General features: G+C 37.1%; 1 protein-coding gene across 5 annotated transcripts in view; it reads left to right on the plus strand.

The window, feature by feature from the left end:
• Positions 1 to 13449, plus strand: part of OXR1 (oxidation resistance 1) — a 427046-nt gene that overhangs the window by 330959 nt on the left and 82638 nt on the right. The gene's annotated exons all lie outside the window — the stretch shown is intronic.

The raw sequence follows: 13449 nt of genomic DNA on the forward strand, positions 1-13449 counted from the left end.
GAATTTCAAAGTATGTGGGGCTTTGCTCTTTCTTAGAAGTGAAGAATCCCTACTTCTACTTAAGGTGCAGCTGCACTAATCCTTCAAATAACGCTCAGATTTTATGAAGCAGCACAATCAGACTTATGGAGATAAAAAGGGGGGTGAAAAGAAGACTAAACTGCCCTCTTTTCCCTCCATAAAATTGAGGGATTTTCCTACCAAAGGAGAGAAGATAACATTTAGAAATAGTGTTATTTAAAATTTGGAATTCAAATTCTCTTAAAAGTTTAAATTCTCCAAAAATAATAATAATAATAATAGTCATGCCTCATGCTAAATTGGGTAAGACTCATCTTATACTTTGTTCCTCCCTGGTCCTTTTTACTTTTCCCAGAATTATACCTACGCTCATTCCATTTCCCAGAGGTTAGTGAAGTTCGGAAACACTCCTAAATTCTAACATCTGAGAGCAGATGGGAGATGAACTGATAGGCATGTGGCCACTGGGTGAGTCAGTGCAAGTCCCAGAAACAGAGCTTGGATCTTCTGACTACCAGTCCCAGGTCCTCTACCATGACCTTGGTAAAAATAGAGGATGGTGCTGTCGGCAAAATAAATCAGTCATTGCTAGTGTTCCTATTCCGGTTTTCCATGTTTGATAGAATAGTAATTTAAACTCATGAATGTTCTCTTGGTTAGTATATAATAGTATGTCAAGAACACCAACACAGAAATGATTCTATCATTTATATTATCCTCCCAAGTAGAGAGAGTCCACTTCTACCAGCATAAAAACATGTGTTAGATTATAAAATAAATAATATATAGTGACTACCATTATTCTTTATGAAGAGGAGGGAAAACAGTATTTTTAATAAACTTTTTTTTTTAATTTGTGTAGTAGGATCCTCCATCCCTGAGAGACCCAACAACTCTAAGGTCTAGAGAAGATATGATCTAAGCACAGTATGATATACCTATAAATTATAATTGGTGTCTTAAGGGAGTGAACTCCATACCTCTATCTGTGAATTTGAGGGTGAGCCGTAAAATCTCACCTGTTTGACCTTTTTTGTCTCTGTTTTGTTTTGGGGAAATGGTGGCTTCGGTTTCTCTGCAGAGAGAAAAGTCAGCTAATTTTGGGGGTTAGTTCCTTGCACTGTTGCCTGCCAAGTTTGCACCAGCAGACGAGTCATTGGGCCTCCCCTTTCCACATCTGCAACATGGGGATAACTTTACTCTCCTTCCCCCCAGGATTGCTGCAAAGGTTAACGGCATGTGTGTAAACATGGGCTTAAATTCTGGAATCTTGGAACTGAAAAGGACCTTTCCAAGATGAATCTGCCTCCCCATATTTTCAGCTAAGGAAACCAAGATGCAGGAGTGTGTAAATGCTTTGTCCAAGATCATTTGGCCGTGGTCATAAATCTGAGCCTAGAAACCAAGTCTTTTGCTTGAGTGTACTTTATTTTTATTTTTTCCACTTGATAGGCACAGCAGAACTGATATTCTCATGGGAAGAACATAAAGACTGAGAGAATGAGCTGAAAGAGGAAGTAGCCTTTTTACACAAAGTAACATGACAGCAGATGAGAAAAGAAAAGAGGAAGGTACAAGGAAGAATATTTATTGGAGTGCTCATAGCATACCAAGCATACATTAAAACGTTAAAACTTTAATTACCTGATTTTTATTATATAGTTAAAATACCTTTTAAGGGTATTTTTAAATTAGCAAAAACACATTCCTTCCTTTCCCTCTTTCTAGTACACTTCTAATTCTTGGACTTGGCAGGTCTTAACAATAAGCAGCAAATCCCTGCTATAACTGTGCTGCCACCTGTGCTGGCCGGGGAGGTAGGAGGGGGGTAGGGAGGACGGTCAAGGGGGCCAACCTGGGAAGAGTAGCCACTTAGATGGGATGAGGAGCACTGGTGGGACCCCTCACAAATGACTCTTCAGTGCTTTCCAGTCTTAGAGCTCCAACTGGATTTGTACATCATCTTGCAGATGCCCTCCTAAAATATGTACATCCCCATAAATTACTTCAGTAACATAGTTCTGCATTTCTCCTCTCGTCCTATCACCTATCACCTTTGATTGGTGGTAGAGAGGTAAAAGAAGGTGTAACTGAGAGTTTAAAGCCCTTAGGAAAGGGCTGGCCTTGATAGGATTTGATAGTAGATTCCAAAGGACATCAAGTACCAGAAGTCAAAAGAAGCTCATTAAAAGTGTGTGTCTGTGTGTGTGTGTGTGCGCGCGTGCGCGCACGGCGCACGCACACATGTGTTATGTATGTGTGTGAGAGAGAGAGAGACACACACACACACACACACACACAGAGATACACTAGAAACAGCCTTTGGCTACTTTGCTTTTCTGCTTAGATCTATAGAGGTAACCAGTTAAAACCCAACATACGATATTACCCTTGGTTTCATGCTGTAGGACTTGATGTTGAGTGGTCATCTCATGGGTGTTAGGGATAACAAGTCCAATTATAGCCTAGGATTGGCAGGTGCCATAGTCTACACCAATGGAAAAGTGACAGAACTGGAAACTGAGAAACTAGATTCAAGTTCCTACTCTGAAGCAAGGGAAGTACATTTGTTTTCAAGTAAAGACCCCTGATTACAGTCCCATAAAGCTGTTTCCCTCATGTGAAAGAAATCTAGAAGTAGACGATCACTGTGTATAAATTCAGGATGTCGAGTCTCTTTAAAATTTTCTCCACCCTTTCCTCACGGTTCTATGAGGTTATAACTCTGGCCTTCACGTCCATCTTACAGACAGGAAGAAGGTGGGGGCAGGAAGGAGTGGCACCTTTATCAGTAAAGCAAAATGTTTCCCAGAAGCCTCTAGAAGAATTCAGTTCATGTCTCAGTGTCCAGAATTATGTCACAGGGCTATCTAGAAAACAAAGTGAAAAAAAGACCTTTATTTTTGCATATTATTATTTCAAATAGAATTAGGAACAGGGAAGAATGGATATTAGGTAGTCAGCAGATCTTCCTAAGTACGGAGTCACTAAGTAAAGACATAACCTCAGAAAGGTTATTTATTTGCTCTGCCTGTATCATTTTCTAATGTATGAAATGGGTATCATGAATATCAGCTCTATCTTAACTCTCTGTCCCCCAGTTCCAACCATTGATTAAGGGACAATAAATGAGGGTTTTAGCAAATCAAAAGCTAGAAGTAGTAGATAAATAAAAGGTAGTTTTATTAAGAAGGTAATAAAAAGGAAGGAGTTGTATGTGTTAGAAGGTAATGCATATGTCTGCTTCTCTAGTCATTAGTGAGAGTAAAATAAACACAAATTTATTGTCCATATTGGGCATAAAAATATACTAAAAATATACTAATAGGTAATAAAAACTTAATTTTAAAATATACTAATTTCAGGGGCCTTGAGTGGCTCAGTCGCTCTAGCATCCAACTTTGGCTCAGGTCATGATCTGGTGGTTAATGAGTTCGAGCCCCATGCCAGGCTCTGTGCTGACAGCCCAGAACCTGGAGCGTACTTTGGATTCCATGTCTCCCTCACTTTCTGCCCCTTCTCCACTTGTGCTCTGTCTCTGTCTCCCAAAAATGAATAAACCTTTAAAAAAAATTCTAAATATACCAACTTCAAATTAGTCTTATGGTTCACAAGCTGTCTGAACTCTTGCCATTTGACTGTAGTGCAACCTAAGTGTGGTCTCAGAGGATCTGAAAGTAAACCAAGTGATGTGACTCTCATTATTTTGTTTAATGTTTTTATTATTTGTTTTTGAGAGACACGGAGCATGAGTGGGGGAGGGGCAGAGAAAGAAGGAAACACAGAATCTGAAGACAGGCTCCAGACTCTGAGCTGTCAGCACAGAGCCTGATGCAGGACTCAAATCTGTGAGCTATGAGATCATGCCCTGAGCCAAAGTCAGACGCTTAACTGACTGGGCCACCCAGGTGCCCCATATCATCGTTTTTAAAAAACAAGATTACGTGGAGTGCCTGGGTGGCTTAGTCCATTAAGCAATCTATTTTGGCTCGGGTCGTGAGCTCGCTATTACTGAGTTCCAATGTCAGGCTCTGTGCTGACAGCTCAGAGCCTGGAGCCTGTTTCAGATTCTGTCTCCTCCTCTTTCTGCTCTTCCCCCACTTATGCTCTGTCTCTGTCTTTCTCTGAAAAATCAATAAACATAGAAAAAATAAGATCATGAGAACTTTAGGCTTTTCTGGGGAAAAACATTTATCCTTTGTTCAGCTGACTGTGCTCTATGTTGAAATGTAGTTTCCAATAGATTAATGTATTAGTAGTTCTTGTTTCAAGAGTATTACTACATAACCAAAATTAGAATTTAAGTTAAAAGTCAGAGATCAGCTATCTAGTATTCTGAAGCCATCCATAGAAAAGCTTTTTCTGATAAATCTAGAATCAGAAATAGCCAAGTAGCCCATCAATTAAACCTATCAGGAGCAGCAGAACTCCACGGCCACACAACAACCTGTTTCCTAAGAGCCAAGGTGGCCATAAATTAATAAGGCGCTCAATTCATTGAAAGGTTTGAGACAGCGATGTAGAGGCATTCTTTTGTTTTTAACCTACTGAGCTGTTTTCTTTATTTCAATAGCTGTCATGTGACAATGGGGCACAGTGAATAGAGGTAGGGACCAGCGGGCCTCTTGCTTATTATATGTGGATCACTGCTGCACCAATATTCAATAAACACTTAGGAGAGATAAATGGGAATTGCTGAAAATAATCTGTAGCATTACCTTCAGAAAAAGATCATACCAGTTCCCTTTGGAGGATTTTCCTCTGGCTTTTTGCTGTATGAAGTAGGGCCTGACCTTAAGTGTGAAGCCTAGAAAAATACACCATGGAGAACACAGCACAGATGCTTCTGGATCAAGGGAAGTGGTTATCAGGCAGGAAAATGATTGGCAAAGGAGAAAATACTAAGTATCTCACGTACTGGTTCAAGAATGAACGGTACGGAAGGTCAACATGTGAGTGGGAAGAGATGAGGGGCAGAGAGGAAAACTGGAAGACTAGAAATGTTTGAAATGTGTTACACTGGAGTCTACAGGTCCACAATTACAACCTGTAGTTTTATACAGTGATGTTTGACAGCACTTCATGGGGATGTTAACCAGTCGCTGTGTTCAGGTGTACAGATGGAATATGAAATTAAGAAGGCAAATTAAATGACTTCAGAAATATGCACCCTTGAATTGCCTATGCATCTCATTTTATATTTCTCTATTAATCTTTTTCTTGGGACACACACACACACACACACACACACATATCCATCAAACTATTTTTGTGGCTTTGATTTTTTAGGTAGTTATAAATTGTATTGTAAAAGGTACACTATTTTATGGATGTGAGTTTGGATTACAAGCATCCGGTGAACATGTAATATGCTGTCCTTGCATTCTGTTAGTATTCATTCAACTCAGTCAACAAATAGTTATCAAATGGCTATTTTGTGTCAGTAATGACCTAGGTTGTGCTATAAGAGATCATAACTGGTCCACTAGTAAAGAATATATAAATGTTCAATGATTTTTAACGCAGATTTACTTGGGAACATATCACTGATACAGTGACTTAATAGACAACTGAAAAAAATCCATTCAATACAGCTTCCATTCTCTGTTCTGAGGAAATTGCCATGTCTGTTAAGTATTATGTGTAATACTTTGTATATTTCTATACCCCTCATCTGGATACGGTGCCAAAAAAAAAATCTGAATACAGATTGGGAAGGCAGAGGATTTCTTAGGAGATTTAAATCTTGCAAATATTAAGAATGAAGAAAGATAGAACATGATCCATTTAGATTTTACCCTTCAGATTTTAATAAAGGGTTTGGAGTGAAGAAGTCGTGTTCTTTATGCTTAATATGGAAGCAGATATCACCTTCCAGTGGTATCACAGAAGTGCATAGTGAGCTGTGCTGTCCATTATTACAGTGATTGATTACATAACATGCTTTCTGTGTCTTTTACTTTTTTCTGGATGAATGTGGGAAAACTGCTGTGGCCTAAAATCTGAATATGGTTATAAAATGCTACTTTGTTTCTGTGTAGTCTTATTCCATTCAATTCCTTTTTATGTTTACCTTTTAAGCAATAATTTCAGGTAAAATGCATTCAAATGTCTGGAAATAAAACAAGTTGTCAAATGAAATGCTCTATTTAGTAACAGGTTGTCCTTTTTTGGGTAAAGCTTATTCTGTATCTATCTTTATTTGGGTAGGTGTCATATATAATATATATTATATACTATATGTGTATATACTATATACACACACACTATGTATACTATATATACTATTTATATACTATATAATATATATAATATTACACACATATATACACACATATACATATGTATAATTTTACATAATGTATGTGTATATGATATGTATTATATATGTATATACATGATATATATAAGCTACGAAGAGTTTTATACACTACTCTTTTATCAGTTAAATTTTTGCTGCCTTTTATTTAGTCATGTAACCTGTCATGACATATATACATAACTTTTGTTAAATTATGTAATCTGTCATACAATTTCTAGCTAAATCATTAGGTTGCTTGCATCACAGATAAATAGTATTATTCCCAAACACTACATACTGGTAAAATTATGGTTATACCACTAGTCTTCTCTTACCATCTTACTGTCTTGCAAATAACTCATCAAAAGTAACTGACTTTCACATTTCCCTTCAGTTATTTTGCTTTGGCCTAGAACTCTTTGCCAGTTCTACCTTTTTACCTTACTCTTCCTATCATTAAACTGAGAGAATACATCTCTGAAACAAGTATATTCATAGTCTCATAGGAAAGACATCTGAGAAGATCAAGCTAAAAGGAAAAAAAAAAAGAGCAAAGTATGAAACCATGTTCAACTCACGGCCTAATTTATTTTTGGCCCTGATCACCTGGCCACTGCTTTCTTCTTCTAAAAGATGACTCTAAGTTACTCTGTACTGATAGAATTTATTATAAAGAAAGCAATAACTTACAAATTGTGGCTTTAACTTAAAAATGAAGACCTCATAGCCATATAAATCATGCGCTATGTTCATATGATCAGTCATAAAAAACTTCAGAAGGTACTGTGCTGTTTGGAATTGGATTCAAAGTATGAGGTTTAACCAGGAATTTATCCAAGGGATACAGGAGTGCTGATTCATAGGGGCACATGTATCCTAATGTTTATGGCAGCACTTTCAACAATAGCCCAATCATGGAAAGAGCCTAAATGTCCATCAACTGATGAATGGATAAAGATGTGGTTTATATATACAATGGAGTACTACATGGCAATGAGAAAAAATGAAATCATGCCATTTCCAGCAACATGGATGGAACTGGAAGGTGTTATGCTGAGTGAAATAAGTCAGTCAGAGAAGGACTGATATCAAATGTTTTCACTCATATGTGGATCTTGAGAGACCTAACAGAAGACCATGGGGGAAGGGAAGGGGAACAATAGTTAAAATCAGAGAGGGAGGGAGGCAAACCATAAAAGACTCTTAAATACAGAGAACAAACTGAAGGTGAATGGGGGAAGTGGGGAAAGGGGAAAATGGGTGATGGGCATTGAAGAGGGCACTTGCTTGGATGAGCACTGGGTGTCGTATGTAAGCGATGAGCCATGGAAATCTACCCCAATAACAAAGAGCACACTTTACACACTGTGTGTTAGTCAATTTGACAATAAATTATATATTTTTAAAAACATATGATGTTTAATGTGAAGATTATCTCCATACTTCCAAAGCCTATTAAAGAAATCAGGAAATAAAAGCTTGTCCCATGAGCTCAACTTCAGTAATCCCTTGAAGATTTACTCTCTGACTAAACCCAGGTCTTGATATCAAAACACTTCTTTATTATTGATAACACACAAAAAGGCTATATAATTTATATAGGATATATATGAATGAAAACAGGCTCCCTTAGTTCTGTAATATCCACTTAAGATGGTTGGTTTGGAACCATTTCATATTGTATAATTTTATTACCTAAAGTTCTCTGATAAACTACCAAGAACTAACACTCTTTCAAAGGTTTACTTGGATGAACTGATAGAATATTTAAAAAGTCTTATTGGGGCACCTGGGTGGCTCAGTCAGTTAAGCATCTGACTTCGGCTCAGGTCATGATTTCACGGTTCATAGGTTTGAGCCCCGCATCTGACTCTGTGCTGACAGCTAGCTCAGAGCTTGGAGCCTGTCTTCAGATTCTGTGTCTCCATCTCTCTCTGACCCTCCCCTGCTCATGCTATCTCTCTCTCTCTCTCTCTCTCAAAAATAAATAAAAACATTAAAAAAAATTTAAGTCTTACCTGTAGGTTATATAAACCATGGTGATCTGAAAGAAAATTAAAACATAAGGAAATTTTCTGAAAACTCATAATATGCTCCCTGTTATAGTCTAGCCTAGTTTGTGATCTGCACTGTTCAAAAAATAGAAAAGATATAGCTAATTTATGGGAGAGCCTATAATGAATGGAGAGCTGAAAAGTTAGTTTTAGGACTTAGAAGAAAAATTCCAGTAATTATAATATTTTAACTTGAAATTAAAAAATGACAACGTTAATAACAGTAATAGCTTGCATTTCTTGAATAGATGCCTGTGGCATTTTTCACACTCTATAATATAGTTATCATTATTTTTAAAGTTTATTTAATTAGAGAGAGAGAAAGGGAGAGAGAGAAAGGGAGAGACAGAAATCTCAGCGCAGAGCCGGACATGGGGCTCTAAACCACAAATCGCACAATCATGAGCCAAAGCCAAGAGTCAGATGCATAACTACCCAGATAATATAGATATTATTATACCCATTAAAATTTTTTTTAATGATTGTTTATTTTTGAGAGAGAGACAGAGTGTGAGCAAGGGAGGGGCAGATAGAGAAGGAGACACAGAATCAGAAGCAGGCCCCAGGCTCCAAGCTGTCAGCATAGAGCCCGATGTGGGCTCAAACCCACAAACTATGAGATCATGACCTGAGCTGAAGTCAGACACATAACCAACTGAGCCACCTACATACATTCCCCTATTATACCCATTTTACAGTTTTCTAACTGAGGCTTAGGGGGAATTAACTTGTATCACTAGTAAGTGAAAAATGCAGAAATTGAATCATAATCATAGAAATCTGACTCAAGAGCCATGTATTTAACACAACAGTCACCATGAAGTATATGATATTCTTACAGATTGAGGAGTAATCTGAATTACAGAACATAAGATATTCTTACAAAAAAGGTGAACTAATATTCAAGTTTTTAGAGCTAACATTATTTACAGAAAGTAAGAGTAATGGAAGAGGAACAAATTAAATAATACCAAATTCAGTATCACAAATAAACACAGAAATCCAGACCATGGGACATAGCCAAGGATCACTGACCTGTTTCTGCAACAAGCCAATGGCATGGAAGAAACAAACAAACAAGAAACAGTGGAGCCTTTGCTGTGATCTTGCTGCTCCAGGGATGACCCCCTTTGATTCCAGCAGCGTTGCCACCACCCGAGAGATTGTTAGATAAGCAGTGTGTCGGCTCTTTCCTAGACCCTACTGAATCTGAAGATCCGTACGTGATTCATTAACAAATCGTATGAGAAGGACTGGTCTAGATGACTAGAGACTTAACCAGTTGTTGTATTTAGACCTTGTTTAGATCATGATTCAACTAGCCATAGCAAAAGGACATTTTTACCTATTGGGGAAATTAGATACAGACTAGATGGTGGATTCTACAAAGGAATCCATGCTAATTTCTTTGGGTATTATAATGGCACCTAATAGTTAATGATGAGTGTCCAACATTTTTATGTTTAAATTTTAGACATGTATACTGAGCCGTGTAGGGGTGAAATAATATATCTGGAATTTGTTTTAAGTGTTTTGGCAAAGAAAATGGCAATATGTGATACAAATATGGTAAATCTTGAAAATTATTGAACCAGTCATACTACTCTTACGCTTTTTTTGTCATTTTGGATTTTATTTTCAGTAGAAATAAATACATCAGACTTCAGTCCATATAGAAAACCAGGAATAGTGAAAGAGGCAAGATGGACCCTCAAATCCTCACCCAAAAGATGTATCTCAAAGTTTTTCCACGTAAATTTGTATAAAGAATATTTTTTAATTGTTAAAAATTTCTAACATTCTAACATTGTCTATTAACTTCAAATATGTTAGGACCCACCATCATATCGGATGTTCTTTTTTTATATTATTATTATTATATTATTATTGAAGTATAATTAATATACAGTGTTATATTAATTTTAGGTGCCCAATATAATGATTCAGTAATTCTGTACATTTCTCAGTGCTCACCAAGATATAAAATACTCTTCATGCCCTTTATCTATTTCACTCATCCATGCAGTTTCCTCCCTTCTGGTAACCACCAGTTCTGTGTATTTAAGAGTCTGATTTTTTTTTCCTGTGTTTATTTGTGTTGTTTCTTAAATTCCACATATGAGTGAAATCACATGCTATTTGTCTTTCTCTGACTTACTTCACTTAGCATTATACCCTCTAGATCTATCCATGTTGTTGTAAATGGCAAGGTTTCAGTGTGTTTTATGGCTAAGAAATATTCCATTTATATATGTGTGTATATATATATATATATATATATATATATCCATTTATCTATGGATGGACACAGGTTACTTCCATATCTTGGCTTTTGTAAATAATACTGCAACTTATGTAGGGGTACATATATCTTTTTGAACTAGTGGTTTCATTTTCTTTGTGTAGATAACCAATAATGAAATTACTGGATCATATAGTAATTCTATTTTTAATTTTTGGAGGAAACTCCATATTGTTTTCCACAGTGGCTGCACCAATTTACATTTCCACCAACAGTACATAAGGATTCCTTTTTCTCCACATCCTTTCCAGCACTTGTTATTTTTTATGTTTTTGATTTTAGCCATTCTGATGAGTATAAAGTAATACCTCACTGTGTCTTTAATTCGCATTTCCCTGCTAGTGATGTCGAGCATCTTTTCATGTGTCTGTTGGCCATCTGTATGTTTTCTTTGGTAAAAATGTCTTTATAGGTCCTCTGACCATTTTTAAATAAAACTGGTGTGTGTGTGTGTGTGTGTGTGTGTGTGTGTGTGTGTGTGTAGTTATATAGGTTCTTTATATATTTTTGGATATTAGCCCCTTATTGGACATATCATCTGCAAATTGTTTCTCTTATTCAGTGAGTCACCTTTCCTCTATCTACTTTTAGTGTTAGAATTTTCATAATTTTTCATAAATACCAAAAGAAATGGGCTTTATGCTCTGGAAATTTTAGAAATAACTAAAATAAGTTTCTTATAGTAAGAAGGGTTAATCATTTAATGGGGTCCAAGAGAAGCTTCCTCCAAAGTATTCTTAACTTTTTAAAAACTTTTTTATTTATTTTTAAGAGACAGAGACAAAGCATGAATGGGGAAGGAGCAAAGAGAGGGGGAGACACAGAATCCAAAACAGGCTCCAGGCTCTGAGCTGTCAGCACAGAGCCAGATGCGGGGCTCGAACCCAAGGACTGTGAGATCATGACCTGAACTGAAGTCAGATGCTTAACCGACTGAGTTACCCAGGTGCCTCATCTTCCAAAGTATTTTAAAAATAAGACAAATTCATTGGTCTGGGGGCAATTTTAGGTGGTCCTGGTAAGAACCAGAAGATTTAAAAAATCCATCAAGCTCCTTTTCTCAAAAATGATCCTATGGTAGGTATTATACTTTGTGAATACTTTGGGTCACTGATCTTAGATTCCATGCCTTAGTTCTATTTAAAAAGAAGAGCATTTGATGATGCCTCTGTTCCAGCCCTGTACTTGCTCTCCTCATGGCACTCTTCTCTGGCAGTTTGCTTTCATGGCTGCCCAATAAAATGCTAAGCTACTTGCTCATCCAAATCAAGCATTTAATAGAGCTCTGTCCTGTTCTCATTCTGTTGAGAGTCTGTGCTTAAGTGCAGACAAAGGCCTTTTGATGTTACGTGATCAATAGGAAACCCTTTAGGCTGGCGTGTATTTGTCATATAGAAAGGCATTCCTTTCAACATCATATAAACACTTTATGTACTTACCAACTGCAAAGCATATCATTTTTTGTTTCTGGAAAAGGGAGTGAAAGAGAATTCCTGAAGCTGTTAAAAAGAAAACCCAAGCACTTTTCCAGCCTATTAAGTAGCAGTATTTGTGGTAATATGTTTTATATTTTCTGGCTTCTTCCTATAATAAGCTAAGAATGGTTCTCAAAGACTAAATAATAAACTCAGCCAGCATCCCCAGATGTAGACATTATAGTGTTTACAGATGAACAACTGACGCCTGACTAGTATGTGCCTCGTGTTTATAGCATGAGTCATTGGATGAGCAAGACTTTGCCTTCAGAAACCTTCCATTTTAACGACAAGTAGTTTGGTACCATACTTTGATCTGTTGGTTTAGGTTTTATGGAATAACCTACAGCATCTAAGATTTTCCTCTAGACAAATGTTATTAGGAGGAACAAATGAGTAACAGCACAGTGGAGGGAATTCTGTTCTGACTCTGAATCAGAGAATCGCTGACACTCAGGTGCTGCTCTTTAAACTTCTCTAATTGAGGTTATGGCCCTGGGAGGCTCCCTGTTTATAGGAAGCTGCATTGTTAGAGGTGTGGGATTTTCAATTTTGTAGATACTCGAGTTGTTTTCTCTCCCTCTTCATCCTACTAGATGCCCGGTTACTTGGTGTCTCTCTGTTTCCTCCACAGAAGCAGCCTCGCATCAAATCTTCTGTATTGCTCGTTAGCCCTCTGTCGGCACTAAACAAAACCTGGGAGTTACAGCATGATGGTTTGCCATTCCATAAACATGTTCTCCACGCTCTTCTACCCCTCAGCTTGCTTGTTCTGCTACAGCACAATGTTATAATCCTCGGCTAGACAGCTATAATTAGAGTAATTTGTTGTTTCCCCTAACCATGCTGCTGCTGTTAAAATTGTGTATTATAATATATAACAATATTTCAAAGATCTAGAATGTCCTTGGACTGTAAATGAATTTGAGAGGAAGCATGATGCAATGTTTCACAGTCCAAAGAATTAATAAAAGTGGTAAAAATTTTATTTCCTTTAGAATTTAATTTTTTTATTAAAAAAAATTTTTTTTGAGAGAGCACAGCAGGGAGGGGCAGGGAGAGGAGAACAGAGGCTCCCAAGTGGACTCTGCACAGACAGCAGCATGTCCAATGTGGGGCTTGAACTCACAAACCATGAGATCATGATCTGAGCTGAAGTTGGATGCTTAACCAACTGAACCACTCAGGTGCCCTTCCCTTTTGTATTTTAGAAGAATATTACTATAGCAAAAGAAAGAGCTATAATGTATGCCTTTATACAGCATGTATATCCCAAGGGTTCTATCTGAGAAATAG

This window comes from Suricata suricatta, chromosome 15 (assembly GCF_006229205.1).
Source record: "Suricata suricatta isolate VVHF042 chromosome 15, meerkat_22Aug2017_6uvM2_HiC, whole genome shotgun sequence".
Lineage (NCBI taxonomy): Eukaryota > Metazoa > Chordata > Mammalia > Carnivora > Herpestidae > Suricata > Suricata suricatta.